General features: G+C 36.7%; 2 long non-coding RNA genes across 2 annotated transcripts in view; both read right to left on the reverse strand.

The window, feature by feature from the left end:
* Positions 1-648: 648 nt before the first annotated feature.
* Positions 649-18,058, reverse strand: LOC137223448 (uncharacterized). The gene is made up of 3 exons (XR_010942880.1): positions 17,950-18,058; positions 12,679-12,770; positions 649-1,015 (listed from the first exon to the last, which is right to left on the reverse strand). It is a non-coding gene; the product is annotated as an uncharacterized lncRNA (long non-coding RNA).
* Positions 18,059-18,255: 197 nt separating this feature from the next.
* Positions 18,256-24,598, reverse strand: part of LOC137223089 (uncharacterized) — a 370,295-nt gene continuing 363,952 nt past the window's right edge. Inside the window, exons 4-6 of the long non-coding RNA XR_010942713.1 lie at positions 22,118-22,152; positions 19,718-19,841; positions 18,256-19,079 (exon numbers count right to left, since the gene is read on the reverse strand). This is a non-coding gene — a long non-coding RNA (uncharacterized lncRNA). The remainder of the gene's footprint in view (positions 19,080-19,717; positions 19,842-22,117; positions 22,153-24,598) is intronic.

Genomic DNA, 24,598 nt, shown 5'->3' on the forward strand with positions numbered 1-24,598 from the left:
TATCCTCTGAAATTGCTGTGTGCTTTTCATTCTGTGATGATGAATCTGTCCTGCCTTTTCTAGTCTCATCTAGCCTTCATATGGCACACTGGGCTTGTATTGGAGTCTGTACTTATGGAGAAGTTTGTTCTTTACACCTAACATATGAAATTCATCACCACCAATGTGTAAATCTGATAAAAGCCTGACATTGTAGACATAATTCAAGACCCTCCTTTGTATGGTTCTTGCTGACCCATGGTAGCTGCTGATGCACAACTTGCAACAAAAGAGATTCCTGGAAAAGTATTCCTGGGGCTTTGATACCATGGACGCAAGTATAACTGCTGAAATCTGAATGAATACACCACCATTATTGGGATTTAGTTGTTGAAACAATACGTCCTTTGTTCATTTTTTAATATTTGATAAAGCAACCCATCAAAAGGGAAGTACGTTGACCTCCAACTCGATATTTGTTTTTCCTTTCTAAAGTAAGTATTAGCACCTGGAGAGCTGAAACTGTCTTTGATGAACAAAAGAAAGTCTGAAACTAATTTTTATGAAATTGAAGCAAACCGTACAGTTTCCTATGCTAAGTAGGAACATAAAAGCATGGGGAACAAAATCACACTTCATTGATTCTAAAACTTTTATTTAAATTGGCAAATTGATGAGTCTTTTATGGAATATTACATATAGTAATTAGAAATTCTGAAAAATTAAATTTTGTGGAAATTAACCAGTCACTACTTTTGACTGTCTTAAATCTAGTTTTATTATTGAAATGTAGGAAATCTTCTGACGTTACTTTCCGGTAGTCAGGTTTAGCACGTAATAACTGTTCGCAGGTCCCGTTCTACCTGGTAAATACACCACTTTCTCCAGAATGTAACAAAGTAAAGCAGTGTCCAGTGCAACACCCTTCAGTGTCACTTTCAGCCTTTTCTGCTCTTCTCACGTGGAATCCATTTCTTGTGCAGTTTCAGCTGCTGCATAACTTCGTGTAGTCTCCAGTTTCACCGTCAGCTGGGTCCTGAGAGTGACAAGTTGGTATTGTTCCCAGACTCAAATTATGATATTTAGGATATTAAGTTGTATCCTTTCTGTCCTGACTATAAAATATGAAATTGGGGCAGACGAATTTAGTTGATTAAGGTATTATTAGACTAAGTATGTGAATTGAGCCAATTGGCTTTATACTGAGAAACACTATTCCATAGTTTGCTAAGTTGCAGATGTTACTCCTAATTGTGCCGGCTCTGTAAAGGGCATGCGTCTTGTTTCGACTACAGATACTGAGAGAGAGTCATGAGGATAAAAGAGGAATTCCACATGTATGTCCTACAGACGGGGGTACAACAATACCCTTCTAAAAATGGGTAGGTTCGAATTAAAATTTCAGGTAAGAGTATTGCAATGTAAGAACTCAAATGTCTTTCCTAAGGCTTATATATGATAAAGTTTAGATCGACCCTCCATCTCATGCCTTCTCTTTCTTCTCTTACTGGAGATCAATCACATCACACTTATACAACACCACTCTGAGTCTGAGTTTTACACATATGTAGAAAAAGATGGGATCTTCTAAACGTCTGACACATTAAGTACTCCTTTAAAGGAGTTATTTATAACTTATGTACATACCTATGATGGTGCATATTTATATTGATATTCAATGAGTAAGTTAAAACCAATGTTCAGTTAGACCAAAATTAGCTGAGTCAGAAAAATAAGGAAAATATATTTTGGGGAGGGGGACAAAAGTCATTGAATTTGAGATGAGTGTTACATATAGTTAATAATTAGAGACAAATTTTCCACAGCTTATTTAAGTATTAAATTAATAGCATATTTCCACATTTCATGTATATTTCACCTTCTTTATCAATAATATTTTTAGCTTGTTTCCTGGATGGTCTATTGCAAATGCACACACATATCATGGGAATTTAAAATACACATACAAAATTGAAATGAACAGTACATAACCAAATTTCATGTTTTAATCAGACAATAAGATAGTAAGTTACAGCCACAACATACCCTATACACTCCTGCTTTGAGTGAGGAAGTACTTTAACAAAGGTATAGCATAACAAATCACTGAGAATTTAGTTACAAAATATATTTTACCTGAAATTCGAAGTTATATAAATCCACAATTCTCTCATACTTAGAAAGAGGGAAGGAAAGAGGAAAGGAGAAGGGAAGGGAGAAAGGATAGAAAGAAAGGGATTAAACCTATTTTAGACAAGGAAAAAAATCAAGAGGTGAAAACAACTGTTTTCCCATTTGAAAGGAAAGGATGGACATAAGAAAAAGGGTTGAAGGATCATAAATTTGGAAAGATGATAAACTAACATTTATCAGCTGAATTATGTCAATTTCCTTAACAGTAAAATGGCTTTATTAGTATCTGCTTGTTGGTTTTGTTGTGAGAAGTAAGTCAGAAAATGCATATATTTCTGCAAAGGGTGCCTGGCATCCTAACTGGAGTTCAAATAAATAATATTACCCTAGTATTCCTCCAGGTAAATCCCTTATATATATGCTATTCAGAAACTTCCACTACTCCCCAGCATTCCAGCTCATACCTTGAAGCAAACTTGTCACGAGCCAAATTAGACAAGTTTTAAATTGTGTATCACTGACATAATTATGGTGACAGAAGCATTTCATTTAGGAATGTTTTCGAAAATTCTTAAATACTATGTCAGTTTAGAATATCATACTTTTAGAAGTGACCTTTTAACTTAAGCATAAAAATAAGATTTTTGTTAATTCCTGGATTATCAGGGTTTTTTTTGTTCTGCTTAAACTACATTTTACTATTATCTTAAAGCACAATCTAATCAATAATTTTGACTTTATACTTGAGCTACCTACCTCTCCACTAACAAAGTAGTAGTACCCAAGTGTTCAAAGGGGAACAACCCTATTATATTGTTCATATTTTAAATGCCATAGCGCACATCAAAATGAAACTCTGCTATAATATCAAGTGACAAAAACTGGGTGATTCCATATAAATTTTAGGATTATTTGTTCTAGTTCTGTGAAAAATACCATGAGTAATTTGATAAGAATCACATTAAATCTGTAGATTGCTTTCGGTAGTATGGCCATTTTAACAGTATTCTTCCAGTCCAAGAGCATGGGATATCTTTCCATTTCTTTGAGTCATCTTCAATTTCCTTTATTAATGTTTTATAGTTCTCAGTGTATAAGTCTTTCACCTCCTTAGTCAGCTTTATTCCTAAGTATTTTACTTACAGGGGTGGGATTTTAAAAGGTATTGTTTTTTACATTCCCTTTCTGATATCTCATTGTTAGTGTAAAGAAAGTCAACCGATTTCTGCATGTTAATCTTGTGTCCTGCTACCCTGTTGAATTTATCAGTTCTAGTAGTTTTTGTGTGGAGTTTTTAGGGTTCTCTCTATATAGTATCATGTCATCTGTATAAAATGACAATTTTCTCTCTTCCCTTCCAATTTGAATACCATTTATTTCTTTTTCTTGTCTGATTGCTGTGGCTAGGACTTCCAATACTATGTTGAATGGAAGTGATGAGACTGGGCATCCTTGTCTTGTTCCAGATTTTAGTAAGAAGGCTGTCAGCTTTTCACCATTGACTGTGATGTTAGCTGTGGGTTTGTCATAAATAGCTTTTACTATGTTGAGATATGGTCTCTCTATACTTCCTTTGGTAAGAATTTTTATCATGAATAGATGTTGAGTTCTATCAAATGCTTTTTCTGCACCTATTGAGATGAACATGTGATTTTTGTCTTTTGTTTATGTGGTGTATCACACTGATTTGCAGATGTTGAACCATCCTTGTGAATGTGGGATGAATCCCACTTGATCATGGTGTATGATATTTTTTATGTGTTGTTGGATTCGGTTTCCTAATATTTTGAGAATTTTTGCATCTATATTCGTCAAAGGTATTGGCCTCTAATTTTTTTGGTGGTCTTTGGTTTTGGTATCAGGGTGATGGTGGCTTCATAGAATGTCTTTGGGAGTGTTCCCTCCTCTTCAGTTTTTTGGAAGAGTTTGAGAAGGATTGGTATAAGTTCTTTCTATGTTTGGTAGAATTCATCTGTGAAGCCATCTGGTCCTGGAGTTTTGTTTGTAGAGAATTTTTAAATTACAGATTCTATTTCACTTCTAGTGATTGGTCTGTTCAAAATATCTGTATCTGGGGCTTCCCAGGTGGTGCAGTGGTTGAGAGTCCACCTGCCGATGCAGGGGACATGGTTCGTGCCCCGGTCCAGGAAGATCCCATATGCCGCGGAGTGGCTGGGCCTGTGAGCCATGGCCGCTGAGCCTGCGTGTCTGGAGCCTGTGCTCCGCAACGGGAGAGGCCCGTGTACCGCAAAAAGAAAAACAAAAAGTATCTGTTTCTTCCTGATTCAATTTTGGTGGGCTCTGTGTTTCTAGAAACCTGTCCATTTCCTCTAGGTTGTCAAATCTGCTGGCATATAAATTGTTCATAGTAGTCCCTTATGATGTTTTCTATTTCTCGTTATCAGTTATTATGTTCCTTTTTCATTTCTTATTTTATTTGGATTCTCTCTCTTTTCTTGGTGAGCATGGCCAGTTTGTCAATCTTCTTTACTCTTTCAAAGAACCAGCTCTTGCCTTTATTGATTTTTTTCTATTTTTTAAAATCTATTTTATTTATTTCCTCTTTTCTGATTTTAGGTTTTGTTTGTTCTTCTTTTTCTATTCTTTTAAGTGGTAGGTTAGGTTGTTTACTTGAGATTTTTCTTGTTTTTTGAGGAAGGCCTCTATTGCTATGAACTTCCAAGAACTGCTTGCGCTGCATCCCATAGATTTTGTATGGTTGTGTTTTCATTGTCATTTGTCTCAAGGTATCTTTTAATTTCTTCTTTGATTTCATTGTTGACCCATTGGTTTTTCAGTAGCATGTTGTTTAGTCTCCATGTAACTTTTTTTTTCACATTTCTTGTTCTGCGGTTGATACCTAGTTTCATGCCATTGTGTTCAGAAAAGATGCTTGAGATAATTTCTGTACTCTTTTAAATTTGTTGAGTCCTGTTTTGTTCCCTGGTATGTGGTCTTAGAGAACATTCCATGTGCACTTGAAAAGAATGTGTATTTTGGGTTTTTTTTTTTTTGTTCTTTTTGGGATGTAATGTCCTGAAAATATCAATTAAGTCTGTTCTATTGTATCATTTAGGATCTCTGTTGCCTTGTTGATTTTCTGTCTACAAGATCTGTCCGTTGATGTGAGTGTGGTGTTAAAGCCTCCTACTATTATTGTATTCCTCTCAATTTCTCCCTTTATGTCTGTTAGTATTTGTTTTTTGTATTTGGGTGCTCCAATATTAGGTGCATATATGTTGACGATTGTAAAATCCTCCTCTTGTGTTGATCCTTTTATCATTATGTAGTGTCCTTCTTTATGGCCTTTGTTTCAAAGTCTGTTTTGTCTGAGTATTGTGCCCTGCTTTCTTGTCATTTCCATTTGCATGAACTGTCTTTTTCCAACCTGTCACTTTCAACCTGTGTCCTTCACCCTAAAGTGTGTCTCTTGTAGGCAGCATATCATATGCTCTTGTTTTTTAATGCAATCTGCCACTCTGTGTATTTTTTATTTTTATGTTATAATGGAGTATAGTTGATTAACAATATGTAACTTACAGGTGTACACTAAAGTGATTCAGTTATACATACACATTTATCTATTCTTTTTCAAATTCTTTCCCATTTAGGTTATAACAGAGTATTGAGCAAAGTTCCCTGTGCTATACACTAGTTCCCTGTTGGTTATCTGTTTTAAATATAGCAGTGTGTACATGTCAATCCCAAATTCCAAATCTGTCCCTCCCCCCACACTTCCCCCCAGGTAACTAAAAGTTCATCCTCTGTATCTGTTGAGTCTCTTTCTGTTTTATAAATAAGTTCATTTGTATCATTTTTTTTAGATTCTGCATATAAATAATATATGATATTTATCTTTCTCTGTCAGACTTATTTCACTTAGTATGATAATCTCCAGGTCCATCCATGTTGCTGCAAATGGCATTATTTCATTTTTAAAAAAATGGCTGAGTAATATTCCATTGTATATGTGTACCACATCTTCTTTATCCATTCATCCATCGATGGACATTTAGGTTGCTTCCGTGTCTTGGCTACTGTAAACAGTGCTGCAATGAATATTGGGGTGCATGTATCCTTTCCAACTATCTTTTTCTCTGTATACATGCCCAACAGTGGGATTGCTGGATCATATGGTAGCTTTATTTTTAGTTTCTTAAGGAACCGCCGAACTACTCCATAGTGACTGTACCAATTTACATTCCCACCAACAGTGCAGGAGGTTTCCCTTTTCTCCACACCCTCTCTAACATTTACTGTTTGTAGACTTTTTGATGATAGCCATCTGACTGGTGTGTAGTTTTGAGTTGCATTTCTCTAATAGTTAGTGAGTGATGTTGAGCATCTTTTCATGTGCCTATTGGCCATCTGTATGTCTTCTTTGGATAAAATGGCTATACAGGTCTTCTGCACATTTTTTGATTGGGTTTTTTTCTTTTTTTTATATTGAGCCACATGAGCTGTTTTTTTCTTTTTAATTTTGGAGATTAATCCCTTGTTGGTTACATTGTTTGCAAATATTTTCTCCCATTCTGTGGGTTGTCTTTTCATTTTATTTATGGTTTGCTTTGCTGTGCAGAAGGTTTTGAGTCTGGCTAAAGGGTTATCAATTTTGTTTATCTTTTCAATGAACCAGCTTTTAGTTTCATTGATCTTTTCTATTTTATTTCTGCTCTGATCTTACGATTTCTTTCCTTCTATTAACTTTGGGTTTTGTTTGTTCTTCTTTCTCTAGTTGCTTTAGCTGTAAGGTTAGGTTGATTATTTGAGATTATTCTTGTTTGTTTCCTGAGGTTAAAATGTATTGTTATATACTTCCCTCTTAGAACTGCTTTTGCTGCATCCTATAGGTTTAGGATCTTCGTGTTTTCGTTTTCATTTGTCTCTAGGTATTTTTTTGATTTCCTCTTTGATTTCTTTGGTGATCCATTGGTTGTTTGTTTAGTTTAGTAACATATTGTTTACCCTCCATGTGTTTGTGTTTTTTACAGTTTTTTTTTTTCTTGCAGTTGATTCCTAACCTCATAGGGTTGTGGTCAAAAAAGATGCTTCAAGGCTTCCCTGGTGGCGCAGTGGTTGAGAGTCCGCCTGCTGATGCAGGGGACACAGGTTCGTGCCCCAGTCCGGGAAGATCCCACATGCTGCGGAGTGACTGGGCCTGTGCGCCATGGCCGCTGAGCCTGCGCGTTCAGAGCCTGTGCTCCGCAATGGTAGAGGCCACAACAGTGAGAGACCCGCGTACTGCCAAAAAAAAAAAAAAGATGCTTCATATGATTTCAGTTTTCTTAAATTACCGAGGCTTGATTTGTGGCCCAGCATGTGAGCAATTCTGTAGAATGTTCCATGTGCACTTGAGAAGAATGTGTATTCTGCTGCTTTGGGATGGAATGCTCTATAAATATCAGTGCAGTCCATCTAGTCTAATGTGTCGTTTAAGGCCTGTGTTTCCTTATCAATTTTTCTGTCTGGATGATCTGTCCATTGATGATAGTGGGGTGTTAAATTCCCCAATTATTATTGTGTTACTGTCTCTTTCTCCTTGTTAGCCTGTTATAGCATTTGCCTCATATATTGAGGTGCTTCTATGTTGGGTCCATATGTATTTACAGTTGTACCTTCTTTTTGGATTAATCCCTTGATCATTATGTAGTGTCCTTCTTTGTTGTAACAGTCTTTATTTTAAACTCTATTTTGTCTGATATGAGTATTGTTACTCCAGCTATCTTTTGATTTCCATGCATATATGCTGTCTACAAGAGACCCACTTCAGATCTAGGGACAGATACAGATGGAAAGTGAGGGGATGGAAAAAGCTATTCCATGCAGGTGGAAATTATTAAAAGGAAAAGTCGACAGTAACACAACAATGGTTGGGAAATTTAACACCCCACTATCATCAAAGGACAGATCATCCAAACAGAAAAATCAGTAAGGAAACACAGGCCTTAAATGACACCTTAGACCAGATGGACTTCACTGATATTTATAGACCAAAAGCAGCAGAGTACACATTCTTCTCAAGTGCACATGGAACATTCTCCAGGATTGCTCACACACTGGGCCACAAATCGAGCCTCAGGAAATTTAAGAAAACAAAACGTATCAAACATCTTTTCTGACCACAACCCCATGAGGTTGGAAATCAACTACAAGGAAAAAATAACTGTAAAAAACACAAACACGTGGAGGATAAACAATATGTTACTAAACAAACAAACAACCAATGGATCACCAAAGAAATCAAAGAGGAAATCAAAAAATACATAGAGACAAATGAAAACGAAAACACGATGATCCTAAACCTACGGGATGCAGCAAAAGCAGTTCTAAGAGGGAAGTTTACAGCAATACAGTCTTTCTTCCCTCAGGAAAGAAAAATCTCTCTCAAACAACCTTACTACACCTAAAGCACCTAGAGAAAGAGGTACAAGCAAAACCCAAACTTAGCAGAAGGAAAGAAATCATAAAGATCAGAGCAGAAATAAATGAAACAAATAATAGAAAAGATCAATGAAACTAAAAACTGGTTCTTTGAGAAGATAAGCAAAACTGATAAACCTTCAGGCAGACTCACTCAATCAAGAAAAAAAGGGAGACGACTCAAATCAATAAAATTAGAAATGAAAAAAGAACTTACAATTGACAACACAAAGGATCATAAGAGATTACTACAAGCAACTATATGCCAATAAAATGGACAACCTGGAAGAAACGGACAAATTCTTAGAAAGGTACAATCTCCTAAGAAAGACTGAATCAGAAAATATGAACAAACCAATCACAAGTATGAGATTGAAACTGTGATTTAAAAACTCCCAATAAATAAAAGTCCAGGACCAGATGGCTTCACAGGTGATTTTTTTATCAAATATTTAGAGAATAGCTAACGCCTATCCTTCTGAAACAGTTCCAAAAAATTGCAGAGGAAATAAAACTCCCAAACTCATTCTGTGAGGCCACCCTGATACCAAAACTAGACAAAATACCACACAAAAAAAGAAAATTACAGGCCAGTATCACTGATGAACATAGTTGCAAAAATCCTGAACAAAATACTAGTAAACGGAATCCAACAATACATTAAAATGCTCATACAACATGATCAAGTGGGATTTATCCTAGAAATGCAAGGATTTTTCAATAACTAACTGCAATTCCATCAGTGTGATATACCACATTAACAAACTGAAGAATTAAAACCATATGATCATCTCAATAGATACAGAAAAAGCTTTTGACTGACAAAATTCAACACCATTTATTTATGATAAAAACTCTCCAGAAAGTTGGCATAGAGGGAGCATACATCAACATAATAAAGCCCATATATGACAAACCCACAGCTAACATCATACTCAATGGTGAAAGCCTGAAAGCATTTCCTCCAAGACCAGGAACAAGACAAGGATGTGCACCCTTGCCACTATTATTCAACATAGTTTTGGAAGTCCTAGCCACAGAAATCAGAGAAGAAAAAGAAATAAAAGGAATTCAAATTGGAAAAGAAGTAAAACTGTCACTGTTTGCAGATGACATGATCCTATACATAGAAAATCCTAAAGATGCCACCAGAAAACTACTAGAGCTCATCAATAAACTCAGTAATGCTGCAGGATAGAAAATAAATACACAGAAATCTCTTGCATTTCTATACACTAACAATGAAAGATCAGAAAGAGAAATTTAGGAAACAATCTCATTTACCATCACATCAAAAAGAATAAAATACCTAGGTATAAACCTACCTAAGGAGGCAAAAGACCTGTACTCTGAAAACTATAAGATGCTGATGAAAAAAATCAAAGATGACACAAATAGATGGAAAGATATACCATGTTTCTGTATTGGAAGAATCAGTATTGTCAAAATGACTACACTACCCAAGGCAATCTACAGATTCAGTGTAATCCCTATTAAATTACCAAGGGCATTTTTCACAGGACTAGAACAAAAAATTGTTATATTTGTATGGAAGCACAAAAGACCCTGAATAGCCAAAGCAATCCTGAGGATGAAAAATGGAGCTGGAGGAATTAGGCTCCCTGACTTCAGACTGTACCACAAACTACAGTCATCAAAACAGCATGGTAGTGGCACAAAAACAAATATAAATTAATAGAACAGGATAGAAAGCCCAGAAATAACCCAAGCACCTATGGTCAATTAATCTATGACAAAGGAGGCAAGAATACACAATGGAGAAGACAGTCTCTTCAATAAGTGGTGCTAGGAAAACTAGACAGCCACATGTAAAAGAATGACATTAGAACACTCCCTAACACCATACACAAACATAAACTCAAAATAGATTAAAGACCTAAATCTAAGACGAGGTACTATAAAAACTTAGAGGAAAACATAGGCAGAACACTCCCTGACATAAATCACAGCATTATCTTTTTTGATCAGTCTCCTAGAGTAATGGAAATAAAAACAAAAATAAACAAATGGGACCTAATTATATTTAAAAGCTTTTGCACAGCAAAGGAAACCATAAAATAAATGAAAAGACAGCCCACCGAATGGGAGAAAATATTTGCAAATGAAGCAACCAAGGGATTAATCTCCAAACTAACAGTTCATGCAGCTTAATATCAACAAAACAACTCAATCAAAAAATGGGCAGAAGTTCTAAATACACATTTCTACAAAGAAGACATAAAGATGGCCAAAAAATCCATGAAAAGACGCTCAAGATCACTAATTATTAGAGAAATGCAAACCAAAACCACAATGAGGTATCACCTCACACTGGTCAGAATGGTCATCATGAAAAAGTCTACAAACAATAAATTCTGGAGAGGGTGTGTAGAATAGGGAACCCTACTGCATTGTTGGTGGGAATGTAAATTGGTACGACCATTTTGGAAAACAGTATGGAGGTTTCTCAAGAAACTAAAAACAGAACTACCATATGATTCAGCAGTCCCATTCCTGGGCATATCTGTGGAGAAAACCATAATTCGGAAAAATACATGCACCCCAATGTTCATTGCAGCACTATTTACAATAGCTAAGACATGGATACAACCTAAATGGCCATCAACAGATGAATGGATAAAGAAGATATGGTACATATATACAATGGAATATTACTCAGCCATAAAAAAGAATGAAATAATGCCATTTGCAGCAACATGGATGGACCTAGAGATTACCATACTAAGTGGAAGTAAGTCAGACAGAGAAAGGAAATTTCATTTGATACCTCTTATACGTGGAATCTAGAAAAATGACACAAATGGGAATTCCCTGGCTGTCTAGTGGTTAGGACTCTGTGCTTCCAGTGCTGAGGGCCTGGGTTCAGTCTCTGGTTGGGGAACTAAGATCCCACAGGCCACATGGCATGGCCAAGAAAAAAAAATGATACAAATGAACTTATTTACAAAACAGAAACAGACTCACGGACGTTGAAAACAAACTTATGGTTACCAAAGGGAAATGTGATAGGGAGGGATAAATTAGGAGTTTGGTATTAACATGTACACACTACTTTATATAAAATAGATAATCAACAAGGGACTACTGTGTAGCACAGGGAACTCTACTCAATATTCTGTTATAATCTATGGGAAAAGAATGGATATGTGTATATGTATAACTAAATCACTTTGCTGTACAACTGAAATTAACACAAAATTGTAAATCAACTATACTCTAATATAAAATTAAAAAATGAAAACATGTAGAGAGACCCAACTGACTCAAATGAATCCAACCCCTAGCCAACCTGTCAGCTAAAGGTGGTCACATGGTTGAGCCCACACAAGTCCAGCGGCAGAAACACCTCAGACTAACCACAAAATTGTCAGAAATAATAAACAGTAGTTTCTTTTTTTTAAGATATTCTGTTTTGGGTGGTGTGTTATGCAGCAACAGATGACCAACACTGTCCCCTTGACAACATTGAGAAGAACCACAAATATAAAGTAAGAACAAAACGTATTACGGGTTTTCCAAAATTTTTATCCTCCAGTGAGTGTTTAAGTCTTTATTATTTTATTTAAAATTTACAAAGGTGACTCCACAGCTGGACTTCAGTCTGGAGGTATGTCCTCTAGCTGTGCATGTGTGTGACTGTGTGTGTATGTGTGTGTGCACTTGGAAAGTTTTATACAGACATGTCCTAAGAGAGTTTTAAATAAGTATAACCATTTTCTTAGGTTCTTATCCCTGGAAAACTTATAATATTCTCAAAATGACTTTCACTTACTGTTATTTCAGAGAACTGAAGGTTTAAAAGTATCTTTTAAAACAACTGATGAGACCCAGCCTAAAGAGGCTGGCTCAAACTATTTTTAATATCCTTTCCATGTGCTATATGACAGTAGATTTTACAGCTTGTGAGAATTTGGGTAAGGAAAATTTATCTTGCGATGTTTAAAAGAGGAAGCCCTTAACTGTTTCTCACTAAGAAAATTCCAAATGCTAAAGTCAAAATGTTTTACTTAATTTACCAATTAATTAGTAAAGAGAAAGAGATCTTCAGGGAATCATTGACTTCTAATACGGAGGTTCCATAGAAAACATACTAAGTTCTAGAGCAACTAGCGCCATGCAGCTCACCTTGCCTGTGAGTTGAGCAATTGCTTTATCCCCATGTCCACAGGATAATCTTCAGCACAGACTTGTCCAAGACTTCCTGCTGACCTATCAACCTGAATATACACAAATTACAAACTTCTGTGATATTCCATTTGTAAGTTTTATAGTTTTTAAACAATAACTATTTAATTAGTGACTAAGAGATCCTTGCAAGTATGATTGGCAGTTTGGGGGATGACCTGCAGTTTGAAGAAGTCAAGAAATCCCAAATGGTCTGTTAGCCGCGGAGGTTTTGCCTAGTGCAGAGCTATAGTGTGTAGTGCTCCAGTTGTGTCCCATCTGGACTTGGCATTTGATGCTGAAATGGATCATACTCATTAGTGCTTATATTTCTCTTTCTCTACTTTCCTTTATGTGCCAAAGACCTGGTTGTGACCAAAATGGAAGTTAAACTAGTTCCATTTTACTCTGGACTAACCTTAATTCCTCAAGTGTGACTTAAATATATCTATTTAGATATACGTGTGAATGAGTATAATGTTATTATCATATAGGTATGCAGTGTTAACAATGGGAGAGAGCAGTGGCAGAGATTTCCAAAATAATAAATTCAAAAAGACCTTTACATTTTGCCACATGAAAAAAATGCTCAACATCACTAATTATTAGAGAAATGCAAATCAAAACTATAATGAGATATCACCTCACAATGGTCAGAATGGCCATCATCAAAAAATCTACAAACAATAAATGCTGGAGAGGGTGTGGAGAAATGGGAACCCTCTTGCACTGTTGGTGGGAATGTTGATTGATACAGCCACTATGGAGAACAGCATGGAGGTTCCTTAAAAAACTAAAAATAGAACTACCATATGACCCAGCAATCCCACTCCTGGGCATATACCCAGAGAAAACCATAATTCAAAATAGATAAATGGACCCTAATGTTCACTGCAGCACTATTTACAATAGCAAGGACATGGAAACAATCTAAATGTCCATGAACAGAGGAATGGATAAAGAAGATGTGGTACATATATACAATGGAATATTACTCAGCCATAAAAAGGAACAAAATTGGGTCATTTGTAGAGATGTGGGTGGACCTAGAGAGAGTCATACAGAGTGAAGTAAGAAAGAGAAAGAACAAATACCGTACGCTAACACATATATATGGAATCTGAAAAAAATTGTTATAGATGATCTTATTTACAAAGCAGAAATAGAGATGCAGATGTAGAGAACAAACGTATGGATCCCAAGGGGGAAAGGCAGGGTGGGATGAATTGGGAGATTGGGATAGACATATATACTCTATTGATACTATGTATAAAACAGATAACTAATGAGAACCTACCGTATAGCACAGGGAACTTTACTCAGTGCTCTGTGGTGACCCAAATGGGAAGAAAATCCAAAAAAGAGGGATATATGTATATGTATGGCTGATTCACTTTGCTGTACAGTAGAAACTAACACAACATTGTAAAGCAACTATACTCCAATAAAAATTTAACCAAGATGTAAGGCCAGAAACTATCAAACTCTTAAGAGGAAAACATAGGCAGAACACTCTATGACATAAATCACAGCAAGATCCTTTTTGACCCACCTCCTAGAGAAACGGAAATAAAAACAAAAATAAACAAATGGGACCTAATGAAACTTCAAAGCTTTTGCACAGCAAAGGAAACCATAAACAAGACCCAAAGACAACCCTCAGATGACTGGGAGAAAATATTTGCAAATGAAGCAACTGACAAAGGATTAATTTACAAGCAGTTCATGCAGCTCAATAACAAAAAAACAAACAACCCAATCCAAAAATGGGCAGAAGACCTAAACAGACATTTCTCCAAAGAAGATATACAGATTGCCAACAAACACATGAAAGAATGCTCAACATCATTAATCATTAGAGAAATGCAAATCAAAACTACAATGAGATATCATCTCACACCAGTCAGAATGGCCATCATCAAAAAATCTAGAAACAATAAATGCTGGAGAGGGTGTGGAGAAAAGGGAACACTCCTGCACTGCTGGTGGGAATGTGAATTGGTACAGCCACTATGGAGAACAGTACGGAAGTTCCTTAAAAAACTACAAATAGAACTACCATATGACCCAGCAATCCCACTACTGGGCATATACCCTGAGGAAACCATAATTCAAAAAGAGTCATGTACCAAAATGTTCATTGCAGCTCTATTTACAATAGCCCGGAGATGGAAACAACCTAAGTGCCCATCATCAGGATGAATGAATAAAGAAGGTGTGGCACATATATACAATGGAATATTACTCAGCCATAAAAAGAAACGAAATTGAGCTATTTGTAATGAGGTGGATAGACCTAGATTCTGTCATACAGAGTGAAGTAAGTCAGAAAGAGAAAGACAAATACCGTATGCTAACACATATATATGGAATTTAAGGGAAAAAAAATGTCATGAAGAACCTAGGGGTAAGACAGGAATAAAGACACAGACCTAGTGGAGAACGGACTTGAGGATATGGGGAGGGGGAAGGGTGAGCTGTGACAAAGCGAGAGAGAGGCATGGACATATATACACTACCAAACGTAAGGTAGATAGGTAGTGGGAAGCAGCCGCATAGCACAGGGAGATCAGCTAGGTGCTTTGTGACCGCCTGGAGGGGTGGGATAGGGAGGGTGGGAGGGAGGGAGACGCAAGAGGGAAGAGATAATGGGAACATATGTATATGTATAACTGATTCACTTTGTTATAAAGCAGAAACTAACAAACACACCATTGTAAAGCAATTATACCCCAATAAAGATGTTAAAAAACAAATTTAACCAAGAAAAGACCTTTACATTTTGCAATGTAAATTTCTATCTTTGGATGCAATTGGATACAGCAAAATTAACTTCAGTGGGAATGGAAGGAGCAGATCCCCAGATGCTGAGTTAAGGTTCAGGGATGGGATATCAGCAGCTAAGGTAGCAAGGACTGTAAGGTCGTGTAGACAATGTCCTGCTAAAATGAGACAAGAACAGGAGTTCACTACTTTAGATTCAACAGATATCATATCAGGCTTGAGACTCTGTGCTAATCTCTAGCCTAGGACATGCCAGATATCACAGTCTCTGGGACCTGCTATATCCTAAGAACTTGCACACGTGGAGACCAGTGTCTGAACTGTTGTTCAGAACATTCAGCTGTCAAATGTTGTAGATACTGCAGTTGCTGCAACTGACACCTTCCAAGGGATGATTCTTTTGGTTCATGGACCCTCAGAGCATCCGTGTCATGCATTTTTAGACAATGCCCCTGGTGCAAGTTTTCCAAACAACTAAACACTCTACGATATTTTCATCCCTAAGGTGCTCTCAACTTTCTTTTTCCTAATACAGTCCATGTCACTCACCAACAACCACCCCTAGGCTCTGCCGTGTACTGCCCTAACCTTTCTCCTATATCTTCTGACACTGCCTCTTTGTTTTCAGCATGCTCTCCTGTAGCATCCAGTTTTCTCTGAGTGTTTACTTCACCTTCCAATTTTGCTGAAACATGTCTCAAATGATGGATGCTTTTTCTCTTCTGTCTCTCAGACCTCAGAGTCAGTGGTGGGACTGGTGCCAAGGATGCAAGTTTGGCTTAACATTCGAAAATCAATGAAATTCACAATATTAACAAGTAAAAAAAAATGATATGATCATTTCAGTAGACACAGCAAAGCATCTGACAAAATTCAACATCAATATCTGATAAAATTCTTGGCAAACTAGAAAGAGAAGGAGAGTTCCTCAACCTGTTACAGATCATAAGCAAAAATCAACAGCTAGCATCATACTTCATGGTGAAAGACAGAATGCTTTCCCCTGAGATTAGCAAGAAGATAGAATGTCTAAACGCTTCTAGTCAACACTGTATTGGAGGTTCTAGTCAGTGTTATTCGCGGACAGTATGGTCATCTATATAGAAAATCTGATAGAATCTACAAAAAAACAACTCACTAATAAGTGCGCTTAGCAAGGTTGTAGGATACAAGATCATTACACAAAAATCAATTCTATTTCCACACACTAAGAACGAATAACCAGAAACTGAAATAAAACTAAACAAAATCATTTAAAACTGTATCAAAAATACAAAGTACTCTGGGATAAACCTAATAAAAGATGTGCAAGATCTGAAAACTGAAACACTACTAGAGAAATCTTAAATACCCCAATAAATGAAGAAATGTGCTTTGTTCATGAGTTGGAAGGCTCAACATTGCTAAAATGGCAGTTCTTCCTAAACTGATCTATAGATTCAACACAATCCAGACAAAAGTTTCAGTAGGGTTTTTTTTAGAAGTCAATAAGGTGATTCTAAAATTCATATAGAAATGCAAATGATCAAGAATAGTTGGAATATTCTTGAAAAAAGTTAAAAAGTGGAAGACTTACCCTAATTTCAAGCTATAGTAGTTAAGACAATACAGTTTTGACATAAGTGTTAGATGAACAGAAAAAAGAAAGGGCACAAATATATGGACAATTGCTTTCCAATAAAGGTGAAAAGGAAATTCAGCGAAGAAAGGGTTGTCTTTTCATCAAATAGCACTAGAACAACTGGATACCCACATAGACTCATGTTGAGTGGGAGCACAAATGCAGCCCGGGCCAGAGATGTGCTGTGCTGGTGACTGAAAGGCCATGAACAGCACTGCCATCTTCAATCTGATTTTGAGAAATGGTGAGCAACTCCTGGAAAACTTCAGAACAACGAACAAAATGAAACAATCATATCTCAAATGGTAGCAGCTATGTTCCTGGAAAATTTGGTATGTATTAAAACTATGCAAAACGATTTATATTTATATATGAGATGAAATTAGGCTCAGTTAGAATAGTGTCTGGTCCATAATGTACATTCAATAAAGAGTTACTGAATGAACTAAATAAGGGCTGCTTTTGAATTTTAACCTCTTGTCACACCCTTTCCATTTTTAATTTTAAACTTTCTCAAAGGAAAGGGTGAAATGCTTCAAATCTCATCCATTTATTCAGGGGTATATTTTGCTCTGGGAGATTCAACTAAATATCCAAGACTCCCCAAACTTACCTCTCCTCTAAAACATAAGCTGTAGGAGACATTATTGCTGATCTTGAGCCATAGCTCTGGGTTAATCTCCCTGCAGGAAAACTGCAGGGAGACAGTATTTCTCTCTTCCACTAAAGACGGCACATTTCAAAATAACGGGAAGGCTTCGTACGACTAAGATGTAGAGCCTTATTAAATTTGATTTACTAGCTTTCATTGTAATTCATCTACTCACATGTTGTGGAGAGTTTGTCCTCAGCCTCTTCCTGCTACAAGCCCATGGTCAGTTGCAATTTGTCCAGCTGCCTACTGCAGGAAGTCAGAATCATTAACAAACTTCAGTGGTTTCAAATAAAATTTCCCCTAGAATAGCAACTGTATCAGCTTGAATATCAACTATAATTATTCTATTATAATTATATTATTTATTTTCATATTATTTTCCATCCTGAAAAATCTTTGAGAACCATTTTCACTATTTCTTTGTCATTTCAGTACAATAACCAGATTCAATCAAACCAAATCCACAAAAATCCTGAGAAATAAGTTTTATTGCTGAGAAGGATATTTGTTGCATCTTAAGGGGGCACCACCAATTCTGAAAATAGCACAAACACCTAGCAAAACACAAAGGTTACCTATAGCGTGAAGTCACCCATGCCTAGGGCATGGGGTGGTCTTGGAGGGCTCTGGATACACACGTTGGCAACAGTAAACATCTACACCGGGCTGCAAAGTATAAGATCTTTATCTATTTTTTATAAACCTTCCATTTTCCAACAAGAATTTAGGTGGCTTAGAAAGGATTTTATCTGTGGAAATGTTTGGCGGAAGTTAGTTAAGAGTATTAAGTGACTTGAAACCTCAAAAAGCCTGGGATGGACAATAATTCTGCATGCAACATCTGCTGGATAATGTGGGCTTTTCTTGTTTCAAAAAGATGCAAATAAAAAGGTTCCATTCTAAGAGGCTTCCCGTCAGTGAATAAACTCCCATTATTCTCCTCCATACATCAATTTTTAATTTCCACTGATGTTTTTATCTTATTTTGTCTATTAGTTGTCAGTTTCTTTTAAAGGTAAAGCAATCTACATTCTTCTGATTCTGGTGGGTACAGGATTCAGCATTGACATGTAAATAGGTTCGAGCTAGTAGATCTTTGCATTTTATATACTACTGAAGAGAACAGAACTTAATTAGGTCTCCCTTTCGCATGCTTCACAGCTTGTCTCTTTACTAAATCACTGTTTTTGCCACTTGCTTATATGTCGTCTGCCATCTTCGGTGTTTCTTTCCAGCCCATGGTGAGACGTTTACTCTAGCTTTGATGAGGTACAGCCAGTGAGGCTTGTTGGTCGGTCAACACTTTGGACAAAACAGACGGAAAAGCAAAGAAGTGTGTAACATAAGACATGCAGAAATTTGGATTGCTCTAATTAATCATGGTTCACAGCTGACAAAAAATGACAATAATTTATGTGACCCTTAGAGAAACAATCTGGAACTTCAGCGCCCTGGGAAATCTTTTTCATTTTTGCCCAGCTACTACTGAATTAATGTATGTTATAAATTGCTACTCAGAAGGGCACTTCACAGTCAGAGTTTCCAGCACAAATCCCGTACCATAAGACATCCCCCAAATCCATTATTCTGGCTTCTCACCACATGCAGGGTTGTATCACCTACTGTAATAAGCACGGTCCCCAAATAAAAGATGATCGTGCCAATGCAGTGCATTTTGCCAATGTAGACAGCCTTCATAAATCAACTGGATCTCTAGGACGTTTATTTGTTAGGTTGAAATGTCTAAACTAGTTGCCTGTCTTGGAAAAATTTGATGGCGTATGTATTCCTTTCACTGGCTCTGCAGCCATAGGACTGGAAGCCTCTGCTCTTTGACGTGTGGCCTCCCCTCAAATGATGATGTAACTATTGGTCAGGCATTTTCCTTCCCATAAAAGGTGGGAGCTTATACATAGACAGTACACCTCCACGTTCCTTACCTCAGTAAGGCAGAGATCCCTGTGTAATGCAGTACAAGATCTCCAGAGCAAGCACAAATGTAAGAAACATGATTCACTGGGGTTGCAAGAAAATATTACGATTTCTATTGATAGCTGATCTTAACTGTAAAAAAGAAAAAGCCTAATTCATTTTCAGTACAGAGGCTGACACTACTCTCCTTACTCTTCATATATCGGCAAGTCCCATCACTTAAAGTAGGTGAGGTGAGAGTTCCACATCCTGGAGAGATTATCCTTGGATTCTCACACATTTGCTTTTAGCATATTGCCAGGCATTGTAGTTAAACAGATCGGTGGATTACCTAGTTTTGATTACTGTACTTCACAAAATAAACACGTTCTATAAATAAATCACGGATTAACAATAATATCAATAATGCAAGTAGAAACAACCAACAAGGAAACAGGAATGCTAATGCCTATTTCTACTATTATCTTTGTCAACCACATAACAAGATAAGAACAATGATTATCTAATCAGATCTGAGATAGTGGCCACAGCAATTTGAAATATTCAAGACGACTATTTGAAATCAGGATTTACATCTACTGTCATTAACTATAGTTAATAAATTAAAGTTTAAATACTATATTTCAAACTTAACTCTTTAAGATTCATATTTTCATGTTTTATAATGTATATATTAATATGGTAGGATATGTATGTGTTTTGTGAATGAATGAAAATGTATTGAGTATACATATTAAAAATGTTTAAGAGAGGGGGCTTCCCTGGTGGCACAGTGGTTGAGAGTCCACCTGCCATGGCCGCTGAGCCTGCGCGTCCGGAGCCTGTGCTCGACAACGGGAGAGGCCACAACAGTGAGAGGCCCGCGAACCGCAAAAAAAAAAAGTTTAAGAGATTGAGGGCACATTCAATATAGATTTTTTTCATATTCAAAATAAAGTGTAGTCAAGTAGGAAAAATTGGTGAGATTCTAATTACTCAAGGTGTATAGTTCTAAAGTTATATTTTTTTTTTAGTAAAAATTTAAACCGAATTACAATTAAGTGGTTTTTCTTTTTTTCAAGCTTGGAAACCTAGGATACTTTATAAGGATAGTCAGATTGAACACAGGTAATCACTAGTGGAGGGTCTTAACATTAACTTAATAACTTATCTAAGAGTAGAGGAAGGACCCCATTTTCCACACAGAAACTTCATACTATCTTCAAACCAAAATCTATAATCAACAGAATATTAAAACCAAGCCTTTTAATGTGAACTTGGGTGGATGTGATCTAGGAATGGAGTGAGATACATTGTAACGTGGTATCCACTGGACCAAACTATCACCCTAACTTCATCACTGGGAAATAACAATGCTGTCACCTGCAAGCATGCCATAAAATGAAGGTGAGTGGTAGCTGTAACCTCTACCTCCTGGGCACTTTCTAATGTTAAAGCTCATTTTACCCTCACATTAGACAAGGAAGTGGCCACTACTGGGTGCATTATACAGATGAAGAAACTGATGTTTAAAGTGATAGATTTCACAAGCCAATAAATGTCAGCAAAATATTGGAATCCATCATTAGAAATTTCGTTCCATCAGAAGCAGAAGCAGATGTGAAATTCAGGGAAACAAATATTCCTTCAGTATGACAGAGTTCAAAAGAACTTTGTCTAATATTCGAATGGGGGTGCTCCCAGAGAATGACTTTTTTCTTTCTAGGGATGGATGTGATGGATAATTTCTATTTAGTGATTTTTCTAGAGGGGGATTCAGATGTTGGATGGGGCTTAGGAATAGATGTTGGTTTTCACTGTCCTCACTCTATGATACTATAATTTTATCCCACAAAACCTTTCTGAAGCTTCAAAGTTTTCTGGAGCTAAGGGGGATTATGTTTATTATTATATTTATTATTATAACCACTCACACCAATATACAAAAATAGCCTAAGACAAAATGATAATGGATTGGCTAATTCACAATTTAAAAGGGTATTCATTTGCTATGTAGCTTTGACAAAGAAGTTCATTGTTTCCTTCTCTTTGAAGCTCAGGAACTAGTTATTGCCATGATAATTAGGAATAAAGGCACCTAGAGCAGGTAAAGACATTTGTTAAAGGACTGAATGTGACTCTGTGTTCTGCCTTTATAAATAGCTCTAAAAAAGTAGGCACTTTTTGTCAAGTTATGAGGATGCAGTTGTCATATTAAAAATTATACAACAGGTTTTTCTATACACATTTATACATAACAGTATAGTTTTATTACACATACATACAGGTAGGTTAATACCTAATATATACACACATTCAAACATATAACACATATGCCTTTACAAAATCATAAGGACTAAAAACTATCTGTCAGGAACTTTGAGGGGTCTAAAATTTTACTCTACTTGCAAGGTAACAAATTAACCTACCAGTTTCATGGATGCTGGCAGAAGATCCAAGACTCCTGGGTCAGAAACAAAAGATAGTTTATTACTCATAGTAATAGCGATAGCCAAAGTATCACAATTTTTGCACCAATTCCTGACCCCCAGGTCATATGGGACAATGCGAAGAAGGCCAGATGACACCTTCTTCTGCATGTGCACTAAGCTGTATTAGGAAAGAGGATCCCTGAGTTTAGGGGAACCAAATCTTTCACAACAGGCAGTAACATTGTTTTTATTGTACTGGACAGTAATCAAAACCCTGCCCTTTCCTCAGGAGGGAGCACAATTTCTCTCTTCCAGGCTGTTTGCTACACTAATATCCTTGAAGAGATATTCCAGAACAAAGGGAGTCAGTGCCTCTGTTCATAAGACGTGTGGAAATGCAGGAGATGCATGGAGAATTGTCTGCCAACACCACCAGAAATACTTACTGCCAGCATTTGGTTTGAGAAAAGGGTACATGGCACAGTGCTTCTGAAAATCATCTGGCCTTTGATCCACTAATGGCCAAACATAACATTAAGACAAAGCGAATGTATGGACTTTTCCACATCACATTTGCTGGAAAGCGCGTTTCCTATTCAGGAGTCACTCTGACACACTTGACACTGGAGAGCATCACAACTGGACTTGTGTCTGCATAACTTGCTGTCAGCCTGCCTTCTGAGCCCCTGCAGAATGGTGAGTAGTGGAGCATTAAATACCAACAATCTGGATATCAGAAGGGCTTAATCTTTTTAAGCTCCACAGGGATCTGGGTGAGCATCAAAATAAGCACACCAAGTGTGACTTCCACTGACTCTTTAGGCTAAAACAGCAGTGAGAGCATCCGAGGCTCAGGAGTGTTTGTCTTATAAATGGCATATTAAGACATCTTCCTCTAAGGCAGCAACATGGAAAAGTCAGTGCCAGACTCCCCAGCAGGCTGCCATGCGCTCCCTCGGGGCACCAGCAAACGGGAACTAAATGGAAACAGTCTGAAAAGCCCACATTCAGTGAATTTATCCACGAATTTACAGAGATCTAGAATTAAGTATTTTCAATTTTGGCTTACATTGTACTCTTGTGACATTTTTTAAAATACTCTTTTACTCGAGTTACATATTATGGTGGTGGTTAGGTGCTGCAGGGCATAATTTTTTTGTTTTTTTTTCAATTCTTATGGCCTCTGAACATGGCCCAGAGTCCTGTGGAGGGAGCATAAGTTCTGAACTGTCTAGGATTTGCATCCTGATTCTAGGCAAGTTACTTATCCTTCAGTTTCCTCACTGATAAGTACGAATAATTATTTATTCATATAGGACTGTTGTGAAGATTTAAAGAAAAAGCACATTTAAAACACTCAGTATAATAAAAACAAATGTATATAACAAAACAGAAACAGACTCGCAGATATAGAACAAACTAGTGGTTGCCAGTAGGAAGAGGCATGAGGGACTATGGAATTAAGAGGTACAAACTACTATGTATAAAATAGATAGTCATCGGGCTTCCCTGGTGGCGCAGTGGTTGAGAGTCCGCCTGCCGATGCAGGGGACGCGAGTTCGTGCCCCGGTCCGGGAAGATCCCACATGCCACAGAGTGGCTAGGCCCGTGAGCCATGGCCACTGAGCCTGCGTGTCTGGAGCCTGTGCTCCGCAACGGGAGAGGCCGCAACAGTGAGAGGCCCGCGTACGGCAGAAAAAAAAAAAAAAAAGTAATAAAAAGAAATTTAAAAAAAAAGATAATCATCAAAGATATATTGTACAGCACAGGGAAATATACCCATTATTTTGTAATAACTTTAAATGGAGTATAATCTATAAGAATATTGAATTGGTATGTTGTACACCTAAAACTAATATATTAATAATGTTTTAAACCAACTATACTTCAATAAACAAGGGAAAAAAGTCAGTGACAAACTTGAAGTATGCTAAAGAACGAGTTCTAATTTTTTTCTGAAAACGGTAAATAGAGAAAGAATCAAGTATTCCACCTGCTTTTCCTATACAACCTCAGGATAACCAAATATCCTGAGGTTTATTTTTATAAAATTATCCCAGCTAACAAAGAACAGAGAAAGAATTAGAAGATCACCATTTGCAAACCTCCAGTAAAATAATGGATCTAGGTAGGTAAATAATCAATGGCTATTAACATCACACAAAGAGAGAAAAGTGGACACTATGTGCCTCCTGTTGGAATTATGAAATACATTCTATGAAGTATTTTTTGCCAAAGCATCGCCCTAAGTCAAATCAATATTCTGCATATAACTCAGTTTATGGGAAATACAGTGTTAGAAGAACATGTTAAATATTACCATAGAGTTGGCAATCAACAAAATCCAGAATGTGAGAAATACTACAGAACATCACTAGTGACTCTGTTTCTTTACAAATAAATTGTAAGGAAAACAAAAAGGGAGGAGAAGCTATAGTTTAAAAAAGATCTGAGAAACATAAAATGTAATGTGTGGAT

The sequence above is a fragment of the Pseudorca crassidens genome, chromosome 4 (genome assembly GCF_039906515.1).
Source record: "Pseudorca crassidens isolate mPseCra1 chromosome 4, mPseCra1.hap1, whole genome shotgun sequence".
NCBI lineage: Eukaryota > Metazoa > Chordata > Mammalia > Artiodactyla > Delphinidae > Pseudorca > Pseudorca crassidens.